A 27,393-nucleotide genomic window follows, 5' to 3' on the forward strand; every position below is an offset into this window, starting at 1 on the left:
TAAGGGTCATTGGAAGCTCTGCTCTTAAAAAGCAGGTGTTGAATGTGGGGAGGAACAGATTTGCACTCCCCCCCGCCCCCCCCCCCCCCCACGCTCTGGAGGGCAGTCGGTCAGGAGTGATGAGGAGAACAAGGGATTGGAATGTGGGAATCATAAGCAAAGCCCAGACGATGGATCTGCTGTTCCATAAGCTGGGAGAAGGATGGAGACACTGACTTCCCAGCATAAAGAGTCCCGTGAGGTGCAGCAGCCCAATGACACCTGGCCTGATCCAGCCTTCAACAAGGGCTGGTGAACAGGAGACTGAAGACAAGGGGTGTGTGCTCTGTCACACTGTGGTCCCCAAAGGGGTGATGCCTGAGGTGCCCGGGTCACAAAGCAATACCACAACCAGGGGCTACTGGCCAGGCTGGCACAGGTCAGAGGTGGAGCAAGGACTGTTTTGCCAGGGACTCCTGGGAAGTGTTTGAGGGCATGTTGGGAACAATTGCTATCTGACACCCAAACCAGGCAGAATGCGTCAATCGGCAACTCTTCTCCCTCCTGCTCTGTGGGTGAGGAGGCAAAGAAGGCTCTGTGCGGGGAGGGTTGCAGAGACTGGGAGGCACTGGGAGAAGTTAGCAGAGTGCTTTGGGGGCCCAGCAGTGGATGACTCACACAGGGCCCTAGCTGCTGAAGTGCCTTCAGTGCTTGCCCTTGAGCCATGGGACGCACGGTGCTAACACACACAGTACCTGACATGCTTGCTGCTCCTGCCCCACCCCAGTGACATGGGAATGGCAGCCATTAGCTAAGGCTGGCACCTCTTCATATAGCAAGGGAAAAAAACTTCAGTGAACTTAAAAATCAGGTCTGGCAGCTCCCGCTTGCAATGCTTCACCAGTTACATCCGTAAGCCCCGGTGGTGAGGACCACCTCCAACAGGGGTCGATGACGTGGGCCATGTGATGCAAGCCGAAGAGTCTTATGCAGGTTGTGCTATTGCTGCTGGATAAGACAAATGGGACACAAAAACGATCCCAGGTGCTGAACATCAGCCAAACCCAGCTACCCCTCCCCCTTTCCCTTCCAGCAAACCCTAGTGGGAGTGGCAGGGGGCTGGAGTAGCTGGGTGACTCCTTCATAACCAATGCAGCACTTACACATCAGTTCCCACAGAAATCCTCTCCTGGAAGTGGCTGGGGACTGATTCTCTGTGAGCTCCCTGACAGCCCAAATTCCCATAGCATTCCCAACATTGCCATCTGCTGGGCTACTGGAGATGAGCCACCCGAATGCTCTCCAGTCAGTGCTGTTTCCAGCCAGATCAAAATGCCAATACAGAGCCTTCTAATCCACATCTTTGACCCTGGTCTTCTGTGGTGTCCCTCCATATCCCTGGAGGCAAGAAAGAGCCAAGATATAACCCCTGAAAATAGGGCTTAAAATAGAAAGACTAATAGACCTAATATATTAGAGAGACAAGGTGGGTGAGATCATATGTTTTACTGGACCAACTTCTGCTGGTGATAGAGGCAGGCTTTAGATCTTGTCTTGAAGAAGAGCTCTGTATAAGCTCAAAAGCTCGTCTCTCTCACCAACAGAAGTTGGTCCAATAAAAGATATCTCCTCCCCCGCCTTGTCTCTCTAATATCCTGGGACTAACAGGCTCCAACACTGCTACTCACACATGATGACAGAAGCCACACTCTTTGCACAGTAAAGAGAATGAGGAGGACTTGTGGCACCTTAGAGACTAACACACGTATCTGGGCATAAGCTTTCGTTGGCTAAAATCCACTTCATCGGATGAATGCAGGGGAAAATACAGTAGGAAGATAGATATATACACACAGAGAACACGAAAAAATGGGTGTTGCCATATCCACTATAACGAGAGTGATCAGTTAAGGTGAGCTATTATCAGCAGGAGACATTATTATCTAAGGTGAGCTACTGGAGTACTGTCATGGATGGTTATAAACTGTTCAGGAAGGACAGGCAGGGCAGAAAAGGTGGGGGAGTAGCACTGTATGTAAGGGAGCAGTATGACTGCTCAGAACTCCGGTATGAAACTGCAGAAAAACCTGAGCATCTCTGGATTAAGTTTAGAAGTGTGAGCAACAAGACTGATGTAGTGGTGGGAGTCTGCTATAGACCACCGGACCAGGGGGATGAGGTGGATGAGGCTTTCTTCCGGCAACTCACAGAAGCTACTAGATCGCACGCCCTGATTCTCATGGGTGACTTTAATTTTCCTGATATCTGCTGGGAGAGCAATACAGCGGTGCACAGGCAATCCAGGAAGTTTTTGGAAAGGGTAGGGGACAATTTCCTGGTGCAAGTGCTAGAGGAGCCAACTAGGGGGGAGCTTTTCTTGACCTGCTGCTCACAAACCGGGAAGAATTAGTGGGGGAAGCAAAAGTGGATGGGAATTTGGGAGGCAGTGACCATGAGTTGGTTGAGTTCAGGATCCTGAAACAGGGAAGAAAGGTAAGCAGCAGGATACGGACCCTGGACTTCAGGAAAGCAGACTTCGACTCCCTTAGGGAATGGATGGGTGGGATCCCCTGGGGGACTAACATGAAGGGGAAAGGAGTCCAGGAGAGCTGGCTGTGTTTCAAGGAATCCCTGTTGAGGTTACAGGGACAAACCATCCTGATGTGTCGAAAGAATAGTAAATATGGCAGGCGACCAACTTGGCTTAATGGTGAAATCCTAGCGGATCTTAAACATAAAAAAGAAGCTTACAAGAAGTGGAAGTTTGGACATATGACCAAAGAAGAGTATAAAAATATTGCTCTGGCATGTAGGAATGAAATCAGAAGGGCCAAATCGCACCTGGAGCTGCAGCTAGCAAGAGATGTTAAGAGTAACAGGAAGGGTTTCTTCAGGTATGTTGGCAACAAGAAGAAAGCCAAGGAAAGTGTGGGCCCCTTAATGAATGAGGGAGGCAACCTAGTGACACAGGATGTGGAAAAAGCTAATGTACTCAATGCTTTTTTTGCCTCTGTCTTCACTAACAAGGTCAGCTCCCAGACTGCTGTGCTGGGCATCACAGCATGGGGCATAGATGGCCAGTCCTCTGTGGAGAAAGAGGTGGTTAGGGACTATTTAGAAAAGCTGGACGTGCACAAGTCCATGGGGCCGGACGAGTTGCATCCAAGAGTGCTAAAGGAATTGGCGGCTGTGATTGCAGAGCCATTGGCCATTATCTTTGAAAACTCGTGGCGAACGGGGGAAGTCCCAGATGACTGGAAAAAGGCTAATGTAGTGCCCATCTTTAAAAAAGGGAAGGAGGAGGATCCTGGGAACTACAGGCCAGTCAGCCTCACCTCAGTCCCTGGAAAAATCATGGAGCAGGTCCTCAGAGAATCAATCCTGAAGCACTTTTATGAGAGGAAAGTGATCAGGAACAGTCAGCATGGATTCACCAAGGGAAGGTAATGCCTGACTAATCTAATCGCCTTCCATGATGAGATTACTGGTTCTGTGGATGAAGGGAAAGCAGTGGATGTATTGTTTCTTGACTTTAGCAAAGCTTTTGACACGGTCTCCCATGGTATTCTTGTCAGCAAGTTAAAGAAGTATGGGCTGGATGAATGGACTACAAGGTAGATAGAAAGTTGGCTAGATTGTCGGGCTCAACGGGTAGTGATCAATGGCTCCATATCTAGTTGGCAGCCGGTATCAAGTGGAGTGCCCCAAGGGTCGGTCCTGGGGCCGGTTTTGTTCAATATCTTCATAAATGATCTGGAGGATGGTGTGGATTGCACTCTCAGCAAATTTGCGGATGATACTAAACTAGGAGGAGTGGTAGATACGCTGGAGGGCAGGGATAGGATACAGAGGGACCTAGACAAATTGGAGGATTGGGCCAAAAGAAATCTGATGAGGTTCAATAAGGATAAGTGCAGGGTCCTGCACTTAGGATGGAAGAATCCAATGCACCGTTACAGACTAGGGACCGAATGGCTAGGCAGCAGTTCTGCGGAAAAGGACCTAGGGGTGACAGTGGACGAGAAGCTGGATATGAGTCAGCAGTGTGCCCTTGTTGCCAAGAAGGCCAATGGCATTTTGGGATGTATAAGTAGGGGCATACCGAGCAGATCGAGGGACGTGATCGTTCCCCTCTATTCGACATTGGTGAGGCCTCATCTGGAGTACTGTGTCCAGTTTTGGGCTCCACACTACAAGAAGGATGTGGATAAATTGGAGAGAGTCCAGCGAAGGGCAACAAAAATGATTAGGGGTCTGGAACACATGACTTATGAGGAGAGGCTGAGGGAACTGGGATTGTTTAGTCTGCAGAAGAGAAGAATGACTGGGGATTTGAGAGCTGCTTTCAACTACCTGAGAGGTGGTTCCAGAGAGGATGGTTCTAGACTATTCTCAGTGGTAGAAGAGGACAGGACAAGGAGTAATGGTCTCAAGTTGCAGTGGGGGAGGTTTAGGTTGGATATTAGGAAAAACTTTTTCACTAGGAGGGTGGTGAAACACTGGAATGGGTTACCTAGGGAGGTGGTAGAATTTCCTTCCTTAGAAGTTTTTAAGGTCAGGCTTGACAAAGCCCTGGCTGGGATGATTTAATTGGGGATTGGTCCTGCTTTGAGCAGGGGGTTGGACTAGATGACCCCCTAGGTCCCTTCCAACCCTGGTATTCTATGATTCTATTATTCTATTATCAGCAGTGTGACAGCTCTGACAGGAATCATGGTAGCTATACCAGCAGTTTTGTAGGCCACAAAAATAAACTAATGCCAGCAATACTTAGCACTTTCCATCATCCCAGGGCTTTACAGACATCAACTAATTAATGTTGAAACATGCACACAAAAGCATAAGTCCCAGACAGATATATTTCTTCCAGATTTATCACAGACAATACTAATCCAGAGGCAACAATTTATAACATTCATAGCCAAGTTATCAGCTATAGCACCATTCTGCGCCCTTTGATGTGAATGCACAACTCTCCTTAGGTTCAATGCTATAAGGGCATCCCTATGTGATTTGCCATCATCCAGAGTCAGATGTAGGTTTAAAAATTATGACATGGCAGATAATTCTCTCAAGGTACTTTTTAAATTAAAATTGGATGTTTTTTCTATAAGATGTGCTCTAGTTCAAACAGCAATTATTTCCGGGACTTCCTATGTGACACAGGAGGGCAGACTAGATGAGATTACAGTGGATCCTTCTGGGCTTAAAATTTATGAATCCGTGATCTAGTCATCCCAGAGGACTCATTGCCACTAGATATTGCTGAGGGCAAAAACTTAGCAAAATTCAAGAAAAGGATTGGACATTTACATAGGAAACAAGAATATCCAGGTTTCAGAGTAGCAGCCGTGTCAGTCTGTATTCGCAAAAAGAAAAGGAGTACTAGTGGCACCTTAGAGACTAACCAATTTATTTGAGCATAAGCTTTCGTGAGCTACAGCTCCCTTCATCGGATGAATATCCAGAGTGACAATAGCAAAGTTTTTTTTTTAAAGTGCCCAGGGAGTTTGGAAAGGGATAGAAACTCATGTTTCAGGTCAAAAGTCAACGGCTAACTATCCAAAATTTTCATTTTAATTCAACATTAAGGTGGAGAAATCAAGCATTTAAAAGTCAAGAAATGAAATGTTAAGGTTGAAAGCTTAACTTCATGCCTTGAAAACATGGTCCCGTCTTCATTCAGGGCCTCCAAAGAGCTTAACAACATCCTCCAGGAAAGAGAGGGAGGCCAGATGTGCTGACACTGCTGGTTTAAACGAAAGAAAAACTTTAATGGTTCTGAAGCAGAAAGGACAAAGCTAACAGAGCTTCTCCTTCTCTCTTCAGTTTACTTTTGGATAAAGACAAATCAATACACACTTTAAGACTTACCTCAGAAAGATCAGCATTATTTAAGGTCAGAGCACAACACCCACACAGTCTGAGGAGGAGACGTTCCTTTGTTGTGGGGGGGCGGTCAATCCAAGCCCTGAGGCAAGAACAGTTGACAATAGAGAGTGTTCTGGCTAGGAGGGGCGGTTTTGATCTCAGTTAAGTTAGAGATGCAGGATGAACAATAATTTCCTCAGACAGGTTCATTATGCAGTACATAATTGATCATTCCATTCTTGAACTCTTTTTCTTGCAGACAATCAGATACTTTCTTGGCTCTAATTTCTCTCTCTCTCTTTTTGTGGGGAGAGGGGAGGGAAACTCATTTCCTTTCCAAGCATCCCTCAGGAAGCTTTCTTAACCAAGACAGCGTTTCATTAATGAAAGATGCATTGTATTTGGCTGTTCAAATTCACTCCACCTCTGCCATCCACCTGGTGGAAACATTTCCCTCTTTGCTTCACGGACATTGTGCAAGACTTAGCAGCCAGCTATAACCATTGGGATATTTTTTCACACTGACGTCCACTCTTGTGAGTAAATAGTGTGCTAGCATCCCTTCAACTGACCAAAATCACATCCAACTGTCATTCTGCACCGGCTGAGCTGATAGCTGAATCATTCAGTGGCTGGTGTATGGCTTCATGAGCCAGGGGATCAAGGGGTACACTTGGACCACAGGATCACTACTGGTATTTCAACATTGCCAAGGGGAATACACCCATCAAGAAAGAAAGTCCCTGCTTGAAAAGTCCTATGTTCTTAAAGATGCCTGTCATGCATCTTCCCTGACCAGCCCACACTGATGCCAGTCAAGCGTTCCTGGTGATCTGCTGACACTTGCATAATCATAGAAAAGTAGCCCTTCCTGTTGGTGTACTCTGTTGCAAGGTGGACTGGTGCCAAAATAGGAATGCGTGCACCATCTATTACTTCCCCCCCACAGTTCGAAAGCCCCATTGCTGCAAATCCATGCACTATGTCTGCACATTGCAAGAGTCACGGTCCTGCATCTAGCCAGACCATTTGTCATGCACATAATGCACATCTAGATTAGGAAGGGGACAAATAAATACATTTTGCTCCTTGATCAAACACTGCTGAGTAGCTGTAAGTACTCAGCAAACACAAATGGAATTGTATGTCCTCACAGATCACATGCCACCGCTAGGGTGGCATCGTTTTGAAGATGGTGAGATGGGAGAGTCCATCAATGCACAGAGCTGCCGGCATGTGTAACCAATTCATGATCTGCCAGCTTCTAAATGGACCAGTCTGAGAAACGGGTGATAACATGGGCTGGGCTCCATCTGAAGCTGTAAGATACCGCCTACCTCATGAGGCTGAGTGCCGGGACGGTCTCCAGTTATGTTTCTGATTGTCACAGCCCTGCCTACCTGAAAGTGCACCTTCCACCCCTGGGGAGGGCTTCTGAGCTCAGTCTCCAGCAGGGTCACAGCATTTGCTAACCCCACTGTTCCACTAGGCTGTTGACAAGTTGTTGGGGGAAGAGGGAGCTGAAGGGGATCCCAATACCCAGCCTTGGGTAGACTTAGAATGCAGCTTTCCAAGCCCTTCCCAATAGCCCACTAGAGCGAGCGGGGTGGGTGGGGGAAGCAGGCAGCCATAGGAGCCTCACCATGCACTGACGAGCTTAGGCAACTCTCGAGCACGGAGCTTGGCTACTACAGTGCTACGTTCGGTGGCCCACCAGCTTTGTCCTTGCCTCAGCCATCTGACAGGGTCAGCAGTACACAGCCCGGAGTCACCAGCACAATTCGACAGTGCATGGGGAACGCTGTGTGTATCTACACATAGAACATGTCGGGGGGGGCGGGGGTTGGCTCATACATCAAAACGCCGGGACAGTTCTTTTGTATGTACTTGAATGCTCTGTAGAGTGTTTTCTATGGTATTTAGCCATACCTCCCTCTCCCAATCCTTCCACCGCTAGCAGCCAGGATATTCATAAACCAGGCCTGTTCTGAGCTCAATGTCAGCCAAATATAAATTCATTTAGAAACTGCTGCCTCTGTGTATGATCCCACCTTTGTCCCATCCCTCCTGTACAGAGCATAAATACAATCTGTGTCACATGAGCCACCCCTGGGTGCTAAGCTAGTTCAGAAGGAGAACAGCACTTCTGAAATAAACAGGCTTCCCTCTAATCTTCGCAAATTGGCTTGCCTGAATCTCTAGTTTCATGAATAGAAATATTTTTCAATCTTAATCTTAGGATCACTCACGACCATGACAGGAAAATATCTGAGTTGCTTTATATTTGGGACAAAGTACGACTTAAGCATGAGAAAGTCTTGCAGTAAAGTATGCTGAGCCATTAAGATCAATTATTTCTTATGTCCCTTGAATATACTAGGTTCTGTCCCTGGGCTAATGGCTCATATCCTGTTTGTTCTATTCAAGCCAAACTCTTAGCTGTAAGGGTAACTCCACAGTGGTATTTTCATGCATTTTGTTCATTAAGATTATAAAACTTCTTCTCAGTGCTCTACTGTGTGGGTGGACAAATTATGGATACAGCTGATGACACAAGATTCTGGTGCAATGTAACGAAGACAAGAGTCTGCAGAAGTTAAAAAAGACAGATAATATTGAGCAACTCTTGCTAGCTTTAAAGCACATTAGCTGCAATGGTAAACAGAGCAATAAGCAATATGTAGTGTAATTAGGTTTGCCAAGTTGGGATCAATTGCTGAAATCTCCCCAGGTATCAGGAATATGCTGCAACCTTGGCTTTAGGTTATAGCTAATCTTATCTAAAAGGGACCCACTGACAATTCAACTTCAGAGTATTTGGGGTAAGCAAGAGGAACAGCATCCCCATGTCATTTTTAGGCAGCATAAGAGGCTAATATGGGAAAACTGAAGTAGCTGAAGCCTGGAAACGCTCTTCAAATATGCCTCAATGACACACAGAGCCATAGGTACAGGCAAAGGAAACAGACACGTTCTTCACTGATGAAATGACCAAAGGATTTAAAGATACAACAGGACTGAAATGTGGTCAGGTAACCTCCATGGTAAACTTTTAGGGGACAATGAAGTAAGTTTATCTGTTATGGTCCAATCCAGGTGGCCCTCGTTAGTCAAATGTGTGTGCACATGCCCATTTCTCCACCTGCGTCATGTCCCATCACAAATGATACAAAATCATCTTGCTCCATGCATATACCACAATGGTGAGCAACCTTGTAGAGACGGATAGAGCTGCTGGACTGGGGAGCTCAGACATCTGTTTTGATCGACTTTCACCATTAGTGTTGAGCTGGCTGAGGAGGGATAGAGACCTGTGTTGTCCTATCAGCCCGGCATGTTAGAGATGCTGCACCAGCCGCTCCTCAAACCCCTGCAAGAATTCATGTGAGTTGGGAGTCAGCTCTTTAACCGTCCCCACAGACCCATGAGGAACAGTCGGGGAATGAGGGGCAAGCAGTATGTGACCAGTGGAGCCTCTCCCCTCATATACAGGTGACTTGGTCCCTGGCTGGGTAAGCAGGTGCCCAGCCCTTAACTCCTGGATGATGATCCATTCCCCAGAAGCCAGGTCAGCTGTGGGGTTGGATTAGAGGCTGCGTGTGAGCAATAATGGAGCAGTGCCGGGGTGAGAATCAAGTGCTGCTACTCTTGCCTTTCTGCTCAGGAGGGTGATGGGTCACCAGCTGGGGAAGTTCCCTGGCAATTGGGGAACAGTATCATGGGGCATGGGGCTGTAGTTAGGAGGCTTCCCAGCCTGAATCCATCTAGATTTGGTGGCAGTGTCCTTCCCAAAGGCAGAAACACCCCTTCCATGGAGTCTCTGGGCATCCCCAAATCCTCCCAAATTCCCCTCCCCGCTCTTTAGGGAGGACCTTCTGAAATGATCCATGCCTCAAGGTGGGAGATCAGGTCAGAGAGAGATTTCCCTCTGCTGCTCCTTCTGGGGCCAGTCACAGCAGCTGAACCAAAAGATGCAGGCCCAGCAGCACTCTGGCAACACCGAGGGTCCCAGGACGGAGCAGCCAGGTAACAGATTCCAACGAGGACAGGAGCTGTTGTGACCTGGGACCGCGCTGGAATTCAAGTAATTCCAAACTGGAAGGGTTACTTGGCCCCACTGCCCGTCCTGAGGTTTTGTCATCTCTGACACCCAACAGATCAAACGGCACTTGCACCTTACCAAGCCCTGTCCTGCCTTTCAGGCTGGGGGTGGCTGCAGTCTCACAGAGGTTTGCACCTTGGACAGCCTGATGAAGGGGCTGGGCAGGTGAATACTCTAAGTCCTGGGACATCAGCCCAGACGTGTAGAGCTCAAAAAGAGTTAAGGACCTCTCATTTGCTATGTGCCAATGTCTCCCAATATTTCTGAACCACCAGGAAGAGAAGGGTCCATGGCACTTGAGAACAACTGGGGACCTGCAGGGAAGGTAACTGATCCTGGTGACTGCACAGGTTGCCTGAGTCTCTCTCCCAGTAAGATCCATGCACCTGAGTCCTGTCAACAGATGACATCCAAGCTGGCTGACCATCACTTTCTCAGACACTGGAAATTAACATAAAATCAACCTCCACTCAGCTGAGGCGATAAGACTTACAACATCAACCCTGCTAACGATTTCACGGCTCAAAGCCTTCCAGGAAGAAGGTGAAGGATCGCCGTACCTACCCAAAGTGCACTCGCTTGGGTCGGCCTTCAACGGTGCATGGCTGGGTTGCCCGGGGGGATTGTAGTCTTCCCTTTTTTGCCAGTCCTAGCAAGTTTTCCTTTCATTAGCGCTTTGCAGCTGGCTGCTTCCCGGGAACTAGCAGGAGCTAGCGCCGTGAAGGCCATGGTCCTGAAGCACCTGCAGTAGCTGCTCCTGAGCTGTGACACACCTGGCATGCTGCCATGTAGCCAGAGATGTCAGGTGGCCCCCAGCACTTCAGAGACCCCACGGGCCAGGACAGTGACACATACTCTGTGCTTTCACTCGACCTTTAGCCAAAGATTTGAAAGAAAACACACCAACATTACGCGTGAATTCCCTCCCATCCCTGGGAGTCTCTGCAGGGCTCATGCTGCATGGATATGAGTCAACAGTGTGCGCTTGTTGTCAAGAAGGCCAACGGCATTTGGGGCTGTATAAGTAGGAGCATTACCAGAAGATCGAGGGACATGATTGTTCTCCTCTATTTGACATTGGTGAGGCCTCATCTGGAGTACTGTGTCCAGTTTTGGGCCCCACACAACAAGAAGGATGTGGAAAAATTGGAAAGCGTCCAGCAGAGGTCAACAGAAATGACTAGGGGGCTGGAGCACATCATTTATGAGGAGCAGCTGAGGGAACTGGGATTATTTAGTCTGCAGAAGAGAAGAGTGAGGGAGGATTTGATAGCTGCTTTCAGCTACCTGAAAGGGGGCTCCAAAGAGGATGGATCTAGACTGTTCTCAGTGGTAGCTGATGACAGAACAAGGAGTAATGGTCTCAAGTTGCAGTGGGGGAGGTTTAGGTTGGATATTAGGAAAAGCTTTTTCACTAGGAGGGTGGTGAATGGGTTACCTAGGGAGGTGGTGGAATCTCCTTCCTTAGACGTTTTTAAGGTCAGGCTTGACAAAGCCCTGGCTGGGATGATTTAGTTGGGGTTGGTCCTGCTTTGAGCAGGGGGTTGGACTAGATGACCTCCTGAGGTCCTTTCCAACCCTGATATTCTATGATTCTATGATTCGATAAGCATCTCCAACCACAGCACTGCAATGTCATCACCAGGTGTATGAATCCCGCTCCTGGTTTAAGACAGAAGCAGCCTAAGCTTCTCACGCTGAGACAGGGCACTGCAAGCTGAGCCCCTTGGACAGAGCGATGGGTCTTTTACGGGTTAGGGATGTGGTAATGGATACACCTGGGTGCAAAGCTGGTTTCCTTTGAAAGTTACTGCCAGTCTCGTGTAAATAAAGAACAGCGGGCACCAGTGTCAGGAATGAGAAACAAAGGCAATGCAGACTGGTGGCTAGAAAAGGGTTAAATTGGGAGCATTGTGAAAGAAGTGGCAAAAGCAAATGAAGCTGGACTGAGCTGAACTGAGAACAGGTAAATACATAAGAGGCAGCTCTGGGATTGGGTTGGTAAATCCCCACCCTCCTGCGTTCAGCACATGGGGACTTCATTTTATGTTATCAAACAGCAGGAAAATTATCGTCACTGGGTCTGACACAGAGAAATTGGAAAGTGGGTACTTCAGCCCGGGGAGAGCAGGAACGTGATCTTGAGAAGCTGTAAAGTCTAAGGAAGACTACAAATAGATTAAAAGCTGGCTATATCCGTCGTTCTCTGCACTTGAGGATGTGTTGTGAGAACTTAAGAACGGGGTCTGCAAGAATATTTTCTTGTCCAGAAGGGAAGCTGGTGTGAATAGTAGCCTTAGAGGCTGAAAAATAAGCCCAGAGGATGCTATTACCACGTAGACACAAACATGGACTCAGATGGACCACTCCCATGAGAACAGCTCTTTGTGTGCCTAAGTCCCTGCAGGATTTGGCCCAAGATTCATAGAAGACCTAGTCATTAAAGCGCAACCCTGGCCCTGCTGCATCCTGCACAGCCTGCCCTGAGTGCCTAGCACAGGGGCCCCACACATCAGGGTGCCGGCTCTTTCCCACTGACTCAGTCAACAAGGACAATCAAGGTTAGCCACCAAGAAGCTGTCCATAGAAGAGCTGATTGACTCCGTTTGATTTTTTTTCCTCCTCCCCCAGATTTTCAATTCACAAAAAATTTCAAGATGAACTTTTTGTCCTGATTCAGGACAGAAAATTTTTTTGAAATCTCAAAAATTCTTTTGGGACAGGAAAACCATGAGCCACCCCACTCTAGTCCCTGGGGTCCATCACGACAAAAGTCCCCCATGACAACCAGAAGCAATACTCTTCCACAACCCACACTCAGTTCCCCCAAGAGACATCTTCTCCTGGGAAAAAAACAGCTTGGAGACCCCATAAAGCTACAGTAACTCCTGGGCTCTAGCCCAGGGAACCACATGGGTAATCTCTGCTGTGAGGCCAGGAGATGAATGGATCTGGAAATTAAACTCTCTCTCACCTCTAGAAGTGGATCCTTCAGGGGGTGCTGTGGGTGAGCATACACCGCCATGGCTTGGACTAAAAGATCCAGGGTTTACAAGCCAATACATTTACCGCAGAGAGGAGATTTTGAAATAGTCCTTATTTTAACATAATTGTCTGTATACACAGAACTCATGATGTTGAAGGATGAGATAAAGGTCACATCAGCTTAAGTTTGAACTTGCTGCATTATTCTCAAGAGAAACAGCAACTACTGAATAACAGGCCCATCCCTAACACATGCTACTGAAAAGGTGATACCACTGCAGCAGGTCATCAGTATGTGGCATAAATTTTATAGGGAAAAAAACATTTTATGAATGTTTCCAACATGTTTTTATAACGCTCTTGCAACTCTTCCCAGCATTCCCCACTCAGCTGAAAAACCAGAAGAAAATGCTTTAGTTACCATGAGACCAACTCTACTCAGGGGTGAGAAGAACATTTGAAAGTTACTGATAAATATAAAACATCCCTAAAAAAAAGAACCAAAACAACTTCTCTGCATAAGAATGCCATGGCTTTAAAGTCCAACATTTTGGGAGCTTATGAGCCTAGAAACATTTGAAAGATAGGAATCTCACCTTTCCAATGGAACGAGGATCCCATGTACCCATTCAAAAAGGACCACAAGGCATCAGACCTTAAACCTGCCTCTGGACAATGCTCTCTTCAGGGCAGGGACCATTTCTCATCATGTGTCCAGACCACATATTGCCCAAGGAGGCCCAAACTCATCTGGGACTTCATGCACTAGTGTAATGGAAATGAATAATCTCTCATCCAGGGCTAATACCACCTATCCTGGGCCTCAGACCAGTGCTGGTTGTGTGGTGGGCGAACATTACAATTCCACATTGTGGCAAAAGAAGGAAAGATTTCATGCAAGGTGTTTTGTTAGCAATGTTTGAGAAAGTCCTGCTGCCAATGGGGGAAAGGGGAAAAGGGCACCACAGGTGCCCAGAGCGGCATGTGAAATGCCATTTTGGCCATGGCTCTGCAATTCAACACACAGCTCTCGCCTCCATAGCACATACACGCTCATGCACAGAGAGAGCATTCGATCCATAAACACAAAACTGCATGAATACCGGTAACTTTGTTTTCTCTTCCACATTTTGTCATAACAAATCCGCGCCCATCGAAAAACAAGACAATCATCCTTGCCAGCACAGATTCATTTTATTATTGATTCTTCACTGCTGAGGGGACAAACCTGGCTCTGAGATTTAAATCTACTTAATTCAATTGCTTTTCTATTGCTGCTGGATGAGATGAAAATTGAAGCTTGTCTTGTTTATGACTCACACAGGCTGCTCTGAGTTAGTAGCTTGAAAACCTTATTTTCCTTAACAGCAACGGGGAAACCTGACACAGGCTGCAACAAATCTGAATCTTAACCAAAGCTCTGACTGTTAAATCCAATTGTGCACTCCCCAGGAGACCAGCAAGCAACAACCAACCACCGTACCTCCCCTGAACAGAGCCCACCCTCTCTCTAAGGCCACCCAACATTCCCCTTCCAGCCCATGTCTCTCACTACAATATACCACTAACTGTCCCCTCTTCTTCAAGTCCCCTCTCTTTGATGATCCCTGGGAAGAGGCAGATCTGCTAGCCTCACTCCTGTATCTTGGACTCTTAACACCTTGCAGCTTCTACCCTGGTCCCACCATCTGCCTTAAGATCTGAAAGAGATGGGAGGTGGCCAGTGAAGATGGGAAGTCCCACCTGAATGCTGCTTCCTTCCACACACAAGTTCTCTTCTCTGCAAGCCTCCAGTGAAGTCTCTCTCCAACCCTTACTTCACATGCCTTGTCCGTGGTAGAGCTGGGAGGGACACTGTCATAAATATAAAGGGAAGGGTACACACCTTTAAAATCCCTCCTGGCCAGAGGAAAAACCCTTTCCTCTGTAAAGGGTTAAGAAGCTAGGATAACCTCGCTGGCACCTGACCAAAATGACCAATGAGGAGACAAGATACTTTCAAAGCTGGAGGGGGGGGGGGGGAGGGAGAGAAACAAAGGCTCTCTCTGTCTGTGTGATGCTTTTGCCGGGAACAGAAAAGGAATGGAGTCTTAGAATTTAGTAAGTAATCTAGCTAGATATGCGTTAGATTCTGTTTTGTTTAAATGGCTAATAAAATAAGCTGTGCTGAATGGAATGTATATTCCTGTTTTTGTGTCTTTTTGTAACTTAAGGTTTTGCCTAGAGGGATTCTTTATGTTTTGAATCTGATTGCCCTGTAAGGTATTTACCATCCTGATTTTACAGAGGTGATTCTTTTACTTTTTTTCTTCAATTAAAATTCTTCTTTTAAGAACCTGATTGCTTGTTCATTATTCTTAAGATCCAAGGGTTTGGGTCTGTGTTCACCTATGCAAATTGGTGAGGATTTTTATCAAGCCTTCCCCAGAAAAGGGGGTGTAGGGTTTGGGGAGGAAAGACATTTCCAAGCGGGCTCTTTCCCTGTTATATATTTGTTAGACACTTGGTGGTGGCAGCAATAAAGTCCAGGGGCAAAAGAAAAAATAGTTTGTACCTTGGGGAAGTTTTAACCTAAGCTGGTAAAAATAAGCTTAGGGGGTTTTCATGCAGGTCCCCACATGAACTCTAGGTACCCTAGAGTTCAGAGTGGGGAAGGAACCTTGACAGACGCCAAAACAATGGGTGTTACCATACAAACTGTAACAATTTCATGTTCTCTGTGTTTATAAAATCTCCCCACTATATTTTCCACTGTATGTATCTGATGAAGTGAGCTGTAGCTCATGAAAGCTTATGCTCTAATAGATTTGTTAGTCTCTAAGGTGCCATTCCTTTTCTTTTTACAGATATAGACTAACATGGCTGCTACTCTGAAACCATTCTAAAGAGAAGTGATACAGTGATATACATGCAGGTAACTAGAATCCTTTGTCAAGTGCTAAATGTTTTTCAGAACTCCATGTTTCTCTCATCCTAGCTGAAGGTCTCTTTGAAGTTGAAATTACTTTAATTCTAATATGTCAATGCAGGCAATATACAGTGACTGTTCCTACAAAATGTGCACATCCTAGTACTTTAGGTACCTCGTCTCCCTCAACCTCAGCTGTTACATCTTTTCTTACATTGTGAACCCTTTGGGACAGGGACAGTCATTTATGATATATTTGCGCACAGTACCTAGTGTCATGGGAACCAGACTTATTTGGTATCTAGACACTGTCACAACTCAAATGCTTAATAACGACACATTTGCATAGCTCTTTGCAGCAAATCTTCCAAGTCCTGGGCAAACCCATCTATTTTAGATCATCATTATAAGCTTAGCACTATGGAATAGTAACATCTGCCCAAATCAATAATGTCAAAAGATGGACATAATTAACACACTATAATTGCAATTCTCCCAAGAATCGGCTTTGGCACACTGTTTGCTGTAGCTTGGAACAGAGCTATTCCAGTGGGCTCAGATTCCTATCTAAACCACTGTCGTTTATGTGAGAATGTTTGAAATTACTGCAGTAAGGTAATGCAATTTGTTTCTTTAAAAAAAAGTGTTCCACTACTCTGAAGTTTGATGTGTGTGGAATTCCAAGCACAGACCCATATTTTAATCGCTGATTGCTGTTGTTAATACGAGCTAAATCAAAATCTCAAATCCAAACATCCCTAAACATTGGAAGTTTTGAAATCTTGATTCAGTTCTGAATTTTGCTGCTTGGGATCACAGCTAATAAAAACTAAATCTTCATCTAAAACCTGAATGGAATATTTTTTAAGATTCTGAAAACTGGGGCTTGCCTCAACTTTTGCGGGGGTTGATTTTCAGATGCCTTTGTGATCTCATGTGTGGACAATAACTCAACCAAGAGACAGGCTGTTCTGCAATTAATTCTGTCTCAGTTGAATACAGGACACACTATCCTGGAAATCTCAAAAATCTCCTATATTCTCTCTCAAAGATCTGATCTCACTGAAATTCCAAGAAATTAGGAGAAATGCAGGTCAGTTCTTGGCTCTCTCACCTCGTGGTGCATCTAGCTTGTATCTATTTTCATAGAATCATAGAGTCATAGAATATCAGGGTTGGAAGGGACCCCAGAAGGTCATCTAGTCCAACCCCCTGCTCAAAGCAGGACCAATTCCCAGTTAAATCATCCCAGCCAGGGCTTTGTCAAGCCTGACCTTAAAAACCTCTAAGGAAGGAGATTCTACCACCTCCCTAGGTAACGCATTCCAGTGTTTCACCACCCTCTTAGTGAAAAAGTTTTTCCTAATATCCAATCTAAACCTCCCCCACTGCAACTTGAGACCATTACTCCTCGTTCTGTCATCTGCTACCATTGAGAACAGTCTAGAGCCATCCTCTTTGGAACCCCCTTTCAGGTAGTTGAAAGCAGCTATCAAATCCCCCCTCATTCTTCTCTTCTGCAGGCTAAACAATCCCAGCTCCCTCAGCCTCTCCTCATAACTCATGTGTTCCAGTCCCCTAATCATTTTTGTTGCCCTTCGCTGGACTCTCTCCAATTTATCCACATCCTTCTTGAAGTGTGGGGCCCAAAACTGGACACAATACTCCAGATGAGGCCTCACCAATGTCGAATAGAGGGGAACGATCACGTCCCTCGATCTGCTCGCTATGCCCCTACTTATACATCCCAAAATGCCATTGGCCTTCTTGGCAACAAGGGCACACTGCTGACTCATATCCAGCTTCTCGTCCACTGTCACCCCTAGGTCCTTTTCTGCAGAACTGCTGCCTAGCCATTCGGTCCCTAGTCTGTAGCTGTGCATTGGGTTCTTCCGTCCTAAGTGCAGGACCCTGCACTTATCCTTATTGAACCTCATCAGATTCCTTTTGGCCCAATCTTCCAATTGGTCTAGGTCCTTCTGTATCCTATCCCTCCCCTCCAGCGTATCTACCACTCCTCCCAGTTTAGTATCATCCGCAAATTTGCTGAGAGTGCAATCCACACCATCCTCCAGATCATTTATGAAGATATTGAATAAAACCGGCCCCAGGACCGACCCTTGGGGCACTCCACTTGATACCGGCTGCCAACTAGACATGGAGCCATTGATCACTACCCGTTGAGCCCGACAATTTAGCCAGCTTTCTACCCACCTTATAGTGCATTCATCCAGCCCATACTTCCTTAACTTGCTGACAAGAATACTATGGGAGACCGTGTCAAAAGCTTTGCTAAAGTCAAGAAACAATACATCCACTGCTTTCCCTTCATCCACAGAACCAGTAATCTCATCATAAAAGGCGATTAGATTAGTCAGGCATGACCTTCCCTTGGTGAATCCATGCTGGCTGTTCCTGATCACTTTCCTCTCATGCAAGTGCTTCAGGATTGATTCTTTGAGGACCTGCTCCATGATTTTTCCAGGGACTGAGGTGAGGCTGACTGGCCTGTAGTTCCCAGGATCTTCCTTCTTCCCTTTTTGACTTGTTCTGTTCTCTTAATATACAATGAAGATCATTCCGAATCATAAGTCTATTGCTGGTAATTTGAGTACGAAACAAAATGGACACATACCTTTGATTACTTATCTAAGCTGAACCAGTATGACACAACTTGTCCTCTCCACTCATGCTTTCCCCTGAGATGGGATGGAATCCTACTGGATTCCTTAACTACACAGTTGCAGCTGGTTCAACCCTCCTGACTCTCCAATGTTGCTCACTGGATAATTGATGGATGATGTTCAGGAAGCCAATATTTGGCTTGTAAGCACAGACACAGGCTAAGTATACGCTGCCATGGTAAAGCTGTGTGTCTTCATACTGCTCCAATAGGGAGTCTTCATTTCCTTTCAAGAGAAGAAAAATTGTTTGATTTATTTCAAATAAAAGCTTTACCCTATGGATATGTCAATAGTTATTCTTCAAATGGCTTTCCACCCACCAAAAGTTATACTGATTTCAATTTGGGATTTGCACTGCCTGCGTTACAAAACCCTTCCAACTGAAAATGCCCATTGGAAAGTTTTGGACAAGCCCAGAGCTTTCTCTACTGAGTCCACAAGTTTTATAACATAGCCATCTGCTCTTTATTTACTTCTCCTGTCCCGGTTACTTTATCACTACCAAACTTTACAGCCCCTTTTCAATGGAGGAGAGAGAGATTCCCCTTCACATCTACCATTTTGAACAAGTCAGCTGATGGCTGCATCTCCATGCCTATCACTTAAGTGATACAAAGGCACAATAGCAGCTCCCTGGAAAATGGTGGGGCAAGAGGAGCATGTCCAGTTCCATTTCCTCTATTCCTCTCCTAGACTCGACTCATGTCTCCCGGTTGATCTTGTTCCCTTAAGTGTCATATCTGATCTTGAAACCTCATTCACCTGAATCTAATACAAGTAAATCTGCTTCCCCTACTCTGGGCAGAACAGGGTGGGGCTGTGGGTGGGGCCGTGGGGGAAAGGGGCAGAATGGGGGTGGGATGCAGGCAGAAGGGGTGGGAAGCCCCCCCCCACTTGTTCTGGCCCAGGGCCCCACGAAACCTTTATCCACCTCTGCTTTTCACTGCGGGGTGCAGCTACACATTGCCACCAGCGGTGTGTAGCAGACATAGCCTTGGAGTGCCTTTAAATGCATTTTCCAGTATTTGCCATGTAAATCTGCCAGTACCCAAGACCTTTTTATCCCCATTACGGCTGATAATGCTTTGTACATTTGTCTTTATTAGTGGCGCCCTTAGGGAGGAAATGCAGCTCCAAACATTCTCCATCGTTATTCACTGGGTGGTCATATATGCAGTGAGTGCTTCACAGAAACAGCTAGCACTCCCTTACAGTGCAAGCCTAAGACCAGACACAAGTGTCAGTAACAAACAATGAGGAGTTTCAGAATAGCAGCCGTGTTAGTCTGTATCCACAAAAAAAAAAAAAAAAAAAAAAAGGACGACTTGTGGCACCTTAGAGACTAATAAATTTATTTGAGCATAAGCTTTCATGAGCTACAGCTCACTTCATCGGATGCATACAGTGGAAAATACAGTGGGGAGATTTATATACACAGAGAACATGAAACAATGGGTGTTATCATACACACTGTAACAAGAGTGATCAGGTAAGGTGAGCTATTACCAGCAGGAGGAGGGGGGGAACCTTTTGTCGTGATAATCAAGGTGGGCCATTTCCAGCAGTTGACAAGAATGTGTGAGGAACAGTGTGGGGGGGATAAACATGGGGAAATGTTTGTGTACAAAGTAAAACTATTTCCCCATGTTTATTTCCCCACCCCGCACTGTTCAGCACATGTTCTTGTCAACTGCCGGAAATGGCCCACCTTGATTATCATGACAAAAGGTCCCTCCCCTTCCCCCCCCCCGGCTCTCCTGCTGGTAATAGCTCACCTTACCTGATCACTCTCGTTACAGTGTGTAGGTAACACCCATTGTTTCATGTTCTCGGTGTATATAAATCTCCCCACTGCATGCATCCCATGAAGTGAGCTGTAGCTCACGAAAGCTTATGCTCAAACAATGAGTAACAGGAAAAAGGATGAAAAATGAGGATGGTTGGGCGGGTGGTCAGGGAGACCTGGGAGACCTGGATGCAGTTCCCTGCTCTGCCACAGAATTCCTGTGTGACCCTGGGCACAAACTCTCTGTGCCTCAGGTCCCCAAACATAAAAAGAGGATAATAGACCTGCCCTGCCTCACAGGGCTGCTGTGAGGGTAAACACATTAACAAGTATAAGGCTCTCAGGTAGTATATTAATGGGGACCATAGAAGACACTACGATAAACAGAAGACAGACAATACTCCCAGACTGAGGTTTGTTTGTTTTTTAAACTGTCAGGATAAGAGAACATTTTTAATACCAAAATCATAGTATAAATGTTAGCAAACCCAATTTATTTTTAAAAAATTAATAGTAAGTTTAAAATTATGCATTGTCATATTTCAGGGGGTTTTTTTTTCCTGAATGTAGAACAGTTATATATCAGTGAAAAATAATAGAGGTTAATTATGTGAAATTCACTTTAGTACTATTCCCTATAAATTTCAGCTACATGCCTTCCTTGATTCCTATGGACTAAAAAGTTTAATTAATAAAGTACACAGTTATCAGAGTGCTTCCAGAAAACTCATTTTAGCATGAATTTCAAGATAGGGTTTGGCTCCCCCTGGGTAACATTAATTCACTTTTTTTTACCTTACCTCTGGAAGCAGATCAGGGAAAGGAAAGATATAGAATCCTAAAGAGCCACATTAACAGAGCTTGCAGTGCAAAGTGTGATCTCTGCATAAATAAATGCAGTGTAGATTTTGACAAGCACCAAGACAAGAATGGAAGCACTGAAAACAAGTAACAAAAGTCTATGGCGAACAGGGTTGGGTGGGAATGAAAATACAAGTAGTTTCACCAGGATCTCAAATTAGCACAAATTTTATTATATTCAATATTAAATTAACAAAATATCTCTTATGTTCAGTAAATATTTCTTTGTTGATGGCCAATTATTATATTTTTCAGGAAGGTTACAAGTCAATTTTTATTATTCACTCAAATTCTATATTATTCACAAACAAAAATTTTGTTTCAACATTCTTTAAGGTTGCTCTCATCAGAGTAAACCATAAAAATAGGAAATACAAATTTAAGGATTAAAAAGGTTTAGAAGGTTGCAAAGCTGAGCACTCTCCAGCTAGGAAATGTGAGAATGAACATTTCCCAGGCAATCTTAATTCAGCCCCCTTTTGTGCGGTTGCAATATGACACCACCTTTACTAACATTGAATGAAGTTTTTTGTTCCCTTCATCTTTCAATAGAAATAAAATCTTTTATATATGTACTATTTAAGTAACAGAGCACTTGCACATTTGCGGTCTTAAATGTGTATTTTATTGCTAAAATCAACACCGTTTTTAATGCAACTTCTAAAGGACTTTTTTTTTTTAATTGTACAACAGAAAACTAAGTCAGGACTCAGCTAGAATTTTGCACTTTTTGAAAAGGTAAATATTCATGAAGACAGAGTCCTCAGTTGGGAAGAAACAGGGAAACAATCTACATGAAAAGGAGCTGGAATTTTGGGTTTTCTTTTCATGTCCCCCTTTTGAAGAAAGTAACGAACAATTACCATTTGAAAAGAAACCGTAGAACTTTATCCCAGTACAAGCCCAAAGGAGCACAGCTGGAGCTCCTCCAAATCCAGTCTGCTCTGTCCCCGCTCCTCCTGGGACCCTGCATGATGGTCGGCTGAAGGAGACCAGTTATCAAAGTCAGCTGTTGCCATGACAACCAGGGCACTAGGGATTCTCCCCAAGTATGCAAATGAACTGGAGGGAGGGAGTGGTGAATGGCTGATTATCTCTGATGTCACAATGTTACTGCTCAGGCAGCCACAAAAGGGCGGGAAACAGACTGCAGGGGGTAGAGGGGGAGGTGTCAGGTTTTGCCAAATTTCCTGAAGAAACAGCATACAAAAATACACATTGGAGATCAGCCACTAATTAATACTTGTGTGGAATAAAATTTGGTTCAAATTCCCCATAGTATTTTTACAAAAAAGGGTTACATACAAAAAAAAAAAAAAAAGATACTGAGGTACAGACCCTGTAAAACCAACACCGCCCTGGTTAACTGTGGCCTTACTACAGCACACTGTGTTTTATATAAGTCAAAGACCACTGAAATATGAGTCACAAATTAAACAGGAGTTGGACCTTCTCACTAATATAGTTTAATTAGATTATTATTAAGGTGGCAGTTTAAGTATGGTGCTGCCTACAGTCTGTTGTTTTTGTCTGAGAATATGGCGTGACCCCGGGGCCTCTTGATGCCAACCAGCAGAGAGGTTGCAGCACTCCTCTGGGTCTGGTGTTTACATTCTAGTTCAAAGAGTATCCCTGTGAAGTCTCTAATGAAAGCCTGTGTCATGCTGGTCATCAACATCCTGGTGAAACACATGTATGGATGTTGTGTGAGGTGTTATGTATATACACAAAATTAACGTTCTTCAGGTCTGTGACTCGGGCCTGGTCCTCAGAAAAGGCAAAAGGCAGGTTCTCTTTCAGGCAAGAAATCATTATCTGTCTACATGTAAATTAAGTTTTGAGTGGTTCACACTGGGCCTTCACTCACTCATTAGCCAAAAGCTAATGAAAGACTGGGAAATCTTCAGTGAGAAAACTAACAGGAAAAGGTAAACAGCAGGAGTTATCCTGTGTATGGGCTAAGACAATAAACTTTTAAAGCTGTACCTGAGGTACAGATGAATCCCTAGGTATTCCTTCAGTCTGAGGATAACCTGTCAGCTGGCTTGATCTTATGAGAAGGGGTCTCAACCAAACTGGCTGAAAATGCTGGGGAAAGAATTTGGGGTAAGGTTTCTTGAAGGAGATAGCACAATGCCTTGTTAGTTATGTTCCATCTCTAACATGCTTTGGTTTTACATGTAACCTTTTGTTTCTGATTTTCTTACTCACAATCACTTGAATCGCTGTGCTTTGATAATAAGCGGAGTCACGTTTTCACTATAACCAAAGTGCTGTGTGGTCAGCAGAGCTGTGGTCTAAGGTGTAACCAATACACTGGTGTGGACGGTTCCCTTGGGGACAGCTGGCCTGGTAATTCCGGGAGAGTGTTCAGTGGAACAGGGGCTGGATACTACAGCGAGCACTTGGGGGTTGGTGAATGCAAGTCACTAACCTGTACAGAGAGCACAAGGAGGCCTGGAAGGCAGAGCTTGTGTGGCCAGAGGCTGGTGGATTCAGGGAGCTGATCCACCGCAGGCCCGGGCAAGACTCCCTCAGGCTAAGGGCAAGTTGTGGTGAGGTGCCTCACTCCCTGGGTACCCTAGGAATGTCAGATATGGCAATCATAGTAAAACTGAAATTGAATTGATTCTGTCAGTTCAGCTGCCTAGCCAGGATAAGTCGAATGTATCAATTAAATAATACAGCTCTCAAGTAATATAGCAGTTCCTTATGGTATCTCATGCCAAGAAACAGTTCGAGTACCCAAGTCAGGAAAGTGGCTAGTGGTGATCAGATTCATTATCTATGTCGTTCTAGATGTTCTAAGATTAACTGTAATCTGCAGAAATTCACCCTATTGCTAAAAAGTTAAGCAATGCTAGTGACAACGAAGAGTTTTACATGAACGTCTCTGTATTGCATCCAGGCTCTCTAGGCACACACTGTGACGGAGTTTTGGCACGGGCAGTCTGAAAAATGTGGGAGAAAGTTCTGGCATCAAAATCATGTAAAAACTAGAATTTTAGGAGCAGCATTTGCTGCAGTCTTTGGCGCTCCCCTATAGGGAAAGTGACTAGTAAGAGTGCTAAGCTGATGAATGAACATACAAACTCAGCGTCCAGAAGGAAAATCTCTGTTTTGGGCCAGGACATGTAAATATTTAAAATAAATCAGCTTCCCAAATAGCAGATCCCCTGGGAAATCTCAGTTTAAAAGTCAAGGCAGAAGAGCCTTCAACTGGGCTGGTATACTCTGAAATGGCAAACCTGGGAAACTCAAGAAAAAGATCAAATTGACTGTGTTCAAAAACCCTTAGGAGGAAACCAACACTAGCCACAATCTAGATAATTTGAAAGCTATTTAATTGGTATCGCCAGCTACACAGGAAGAGCTTTGGATCCTGCTGTCTGTCTTTGAAATTAGTCTCACGACACATTTGCCCAAACAAGCATGTGCACTCACGTCACTGTCTGAGTAGGAGCAGGGCAGGTAACGAGTCGACAGGAAAGGGCTGAAAGGTGATGCACACCCCTTATAAAGCTCTTCCATACGCGGGGCAGGCCAGAGCACTATACTTCCTGCAAAGACACTCCTCCTGAGATGCCCATAAATAGTGAAACACTTGCAAAAGGAAAAAGGCCCCAAGTCAGACGCCTCCTTTAGGGGTCACCATTTTCTTGGTATCCTCCTCCTAGACTGGAAGCTCCTCCCGGCAGGGAAGCTCTTCATTTCTGCATCTCGCTGAGTGCCCAGCACACCCCATAATACCTGAAAGTGATGAATCAAAGAGTACGATGAGGTTCTGGAACAGCCTTTCAACAGGAAGTGGAAGCGACCTATCTGGTCTGATAATGCAGCTTGATAGGATTATGAACAGGATTATAAGAGGAGAATCACCTTTGATGGGGGGGACTGGACCCAGTGACCCAGGAGGTCCCTTCCAATGCTATGTTCTTTCAATACAATTGTCAGAACAATAAGCGTTAAAATGTTTAAAATGCTTTTAAAAATGGACCGGACTAACACTGTCATGCCTGGCACTGTGCAGGCTCAGAGTTCATCTCTTACTCCCCACACAGGTAGGGGCTAGACAGGAAGCCGGCTGAGGCTCAGGCTGGATATGGAGCATCCTGCAGCCCTTTCCAGTAGTTGTCCATGCTTGAGTGAAGGCCCTGAAGGAATCCAAAAAGAAACTCTCACCCATCTCCTCCCCAAAGGTTCATCTGCTGTTGTGTTTCAGGTTCCTGGGGGCCTTGAATCCTTGTGCTAAGTATCCGTATTAAGGATCCAGATCCAGGCACTACACTTTGGGCAAGTTCTGAATGTTGTGGCTTTTGGCTCATCTCCACTATTAACATAAAGAATGAGCAGCTGTTATGACATATTGCCCAGGCACGTACTCCCCAGCTGTCCTGCTCCCATATGCACAGGGCCTGAGGAGCAACTGAATTGCTCAGGGGCTGCCTCTGCTTAATTCGTTCCTGAAACAGGAAAGGCCTTTCAGGGCCATCACATGACAGAAGTTCTGAGTCAAAGATTTTCTGGGAGAGACAATTCAAAGAGCAAGAAAGGGTGGGACACAAGAGGCTCCCTCCCCACAAGACAACACATGATGTGGGCAACAGAGTGAAATCAACAATTTTCCATTTGTTAGGCTTCAAGTTTCTGGTTTGTTTCTCTCCTGCCTGAAGCATCTCATGGTCAGCGGAGCAGTCACAAGGCTGGCCCAAATGGGGGCATGGGAAAGAATCCATCAGGCTCTCCAACGTACCAGTCCCAGCGTAGGTGGTACATATTCATTACACAGTCGGTGTCTTACCAGATTCACCTTCTGGCTTTTCCCCAATCTCTCTAATTTCTCCTCGCAGCTGCACCCAGAGAATAAAATCAAATTCACAGCCACAAAGTTGGGAATAGCTGCTGGCATCCCAAAGCTGACAGCAGCTTCCAAGTGAGCAGATGGCCACATGGAATCTCTCCTATGGCAGAGGTTTAAACTACTCCAGTTAATAGCTGTGTAGTCCCGCAGAATCCTATTGTCCTATAACTTTTCTTTAAGACAGGCAACAGTCCTACGTGGCTAAAAAAATAAGGTTGCGGAAAAACATGTGGTTATTTAATCCTCCTGTGATGATTGGTTTTTTAGCCTGGCTGTATTACAAATATTTGGAGAACATTGGCTCTGCCTTGCTTCAAGTGCCACATGGACTATGCAACTGGAACTGAAGAGTCTTGGTATTAAAAATACCTCCCTGCAGAGATATTTGCATGTGGTTTACAAAACTGCTGCATTGCATCTTTTCTTACCATATCCAGGCAGCAGCACATGAAGGAGCCTTGTAAATGTTTGATTACGTCAGGCACATGTCACATTTGCAACAACTGCAGACTACCTTGATCGAAAAGCAGCTGTGAAATGTCCCTGCGAAAGGTGCAAAACAATATTCACCTGTATTTTACACACACAAAAACTATTCAAAATGGATGAGCAACACTGAAGATATTGAGACCCACAAGCTATATTTTAACTTGTGGATTTGAGGGTTATGTTCATTTCCTCCAAAGAATCTGTCCTTTTTGTTATAAATGTAACAAGAATAGAACGACATGAATTTACAGCAACCAAACATACAGTGCAGGCAGAGATGGTTACAGACAGCATTAGGTACAGGTTAACTATTACCACTGAATCTGAAATATAAGACAGAGAATTTATTCCAGCTTTGGAACAGCAGTATCAGGATAAGGTTCCATTCATTCTTTACAGCTTGACGCTGCTCATAATGGTTCCTCGCTGCACTTGAACATACATATTAGCTCCTTGGTGGTAACCTTTAAGGCAGTGAACAGAGCTAAGAAGAGTTAGGAAAAGCCTGAAGCAACTTACCATCCAAGCCATGATAGGAAACTCAATCTAGTCAAATCCTGCCTGGCCAGCATTCCTTACACTCAGCTGTCACAACCAGTGTTCAAACCAGTCCAAGAAGCTGGAACCCAGACTACAATGGCAAGAGGCAAAAACCAAGGAAAGGCAGCTGATTAAGGGAGGCCTTACACAAAGTGGTGGGAAAGCCCTGAGTCTACCAGGACTGAAGGGACAAGTGAAATGGTAGATCTAATCATCACACGAGACTAAGGTGGTGTTCTCTTACCCACATTACATATTCAGCAGGATTCAGTGTTAACTCCATAAAGCTACCCTCACCAGCTACCATAGGTACAGGGCAGCAGGCAA

Source organism: Lepidochelys kempii, chromosome 5 (genome assembly GCF_965140265.1).
Source record: "Lepidochelys kempii isolate rLepKem1 chromosome 5, rLepKem1.hap2, whole genome shotgun sequence".
Lineage (NCBI taxonomy): Eukaryota > Metazoa > Chordata > Testudines > Cheloniidae > Lepidochelys > Lepidochelys kempii.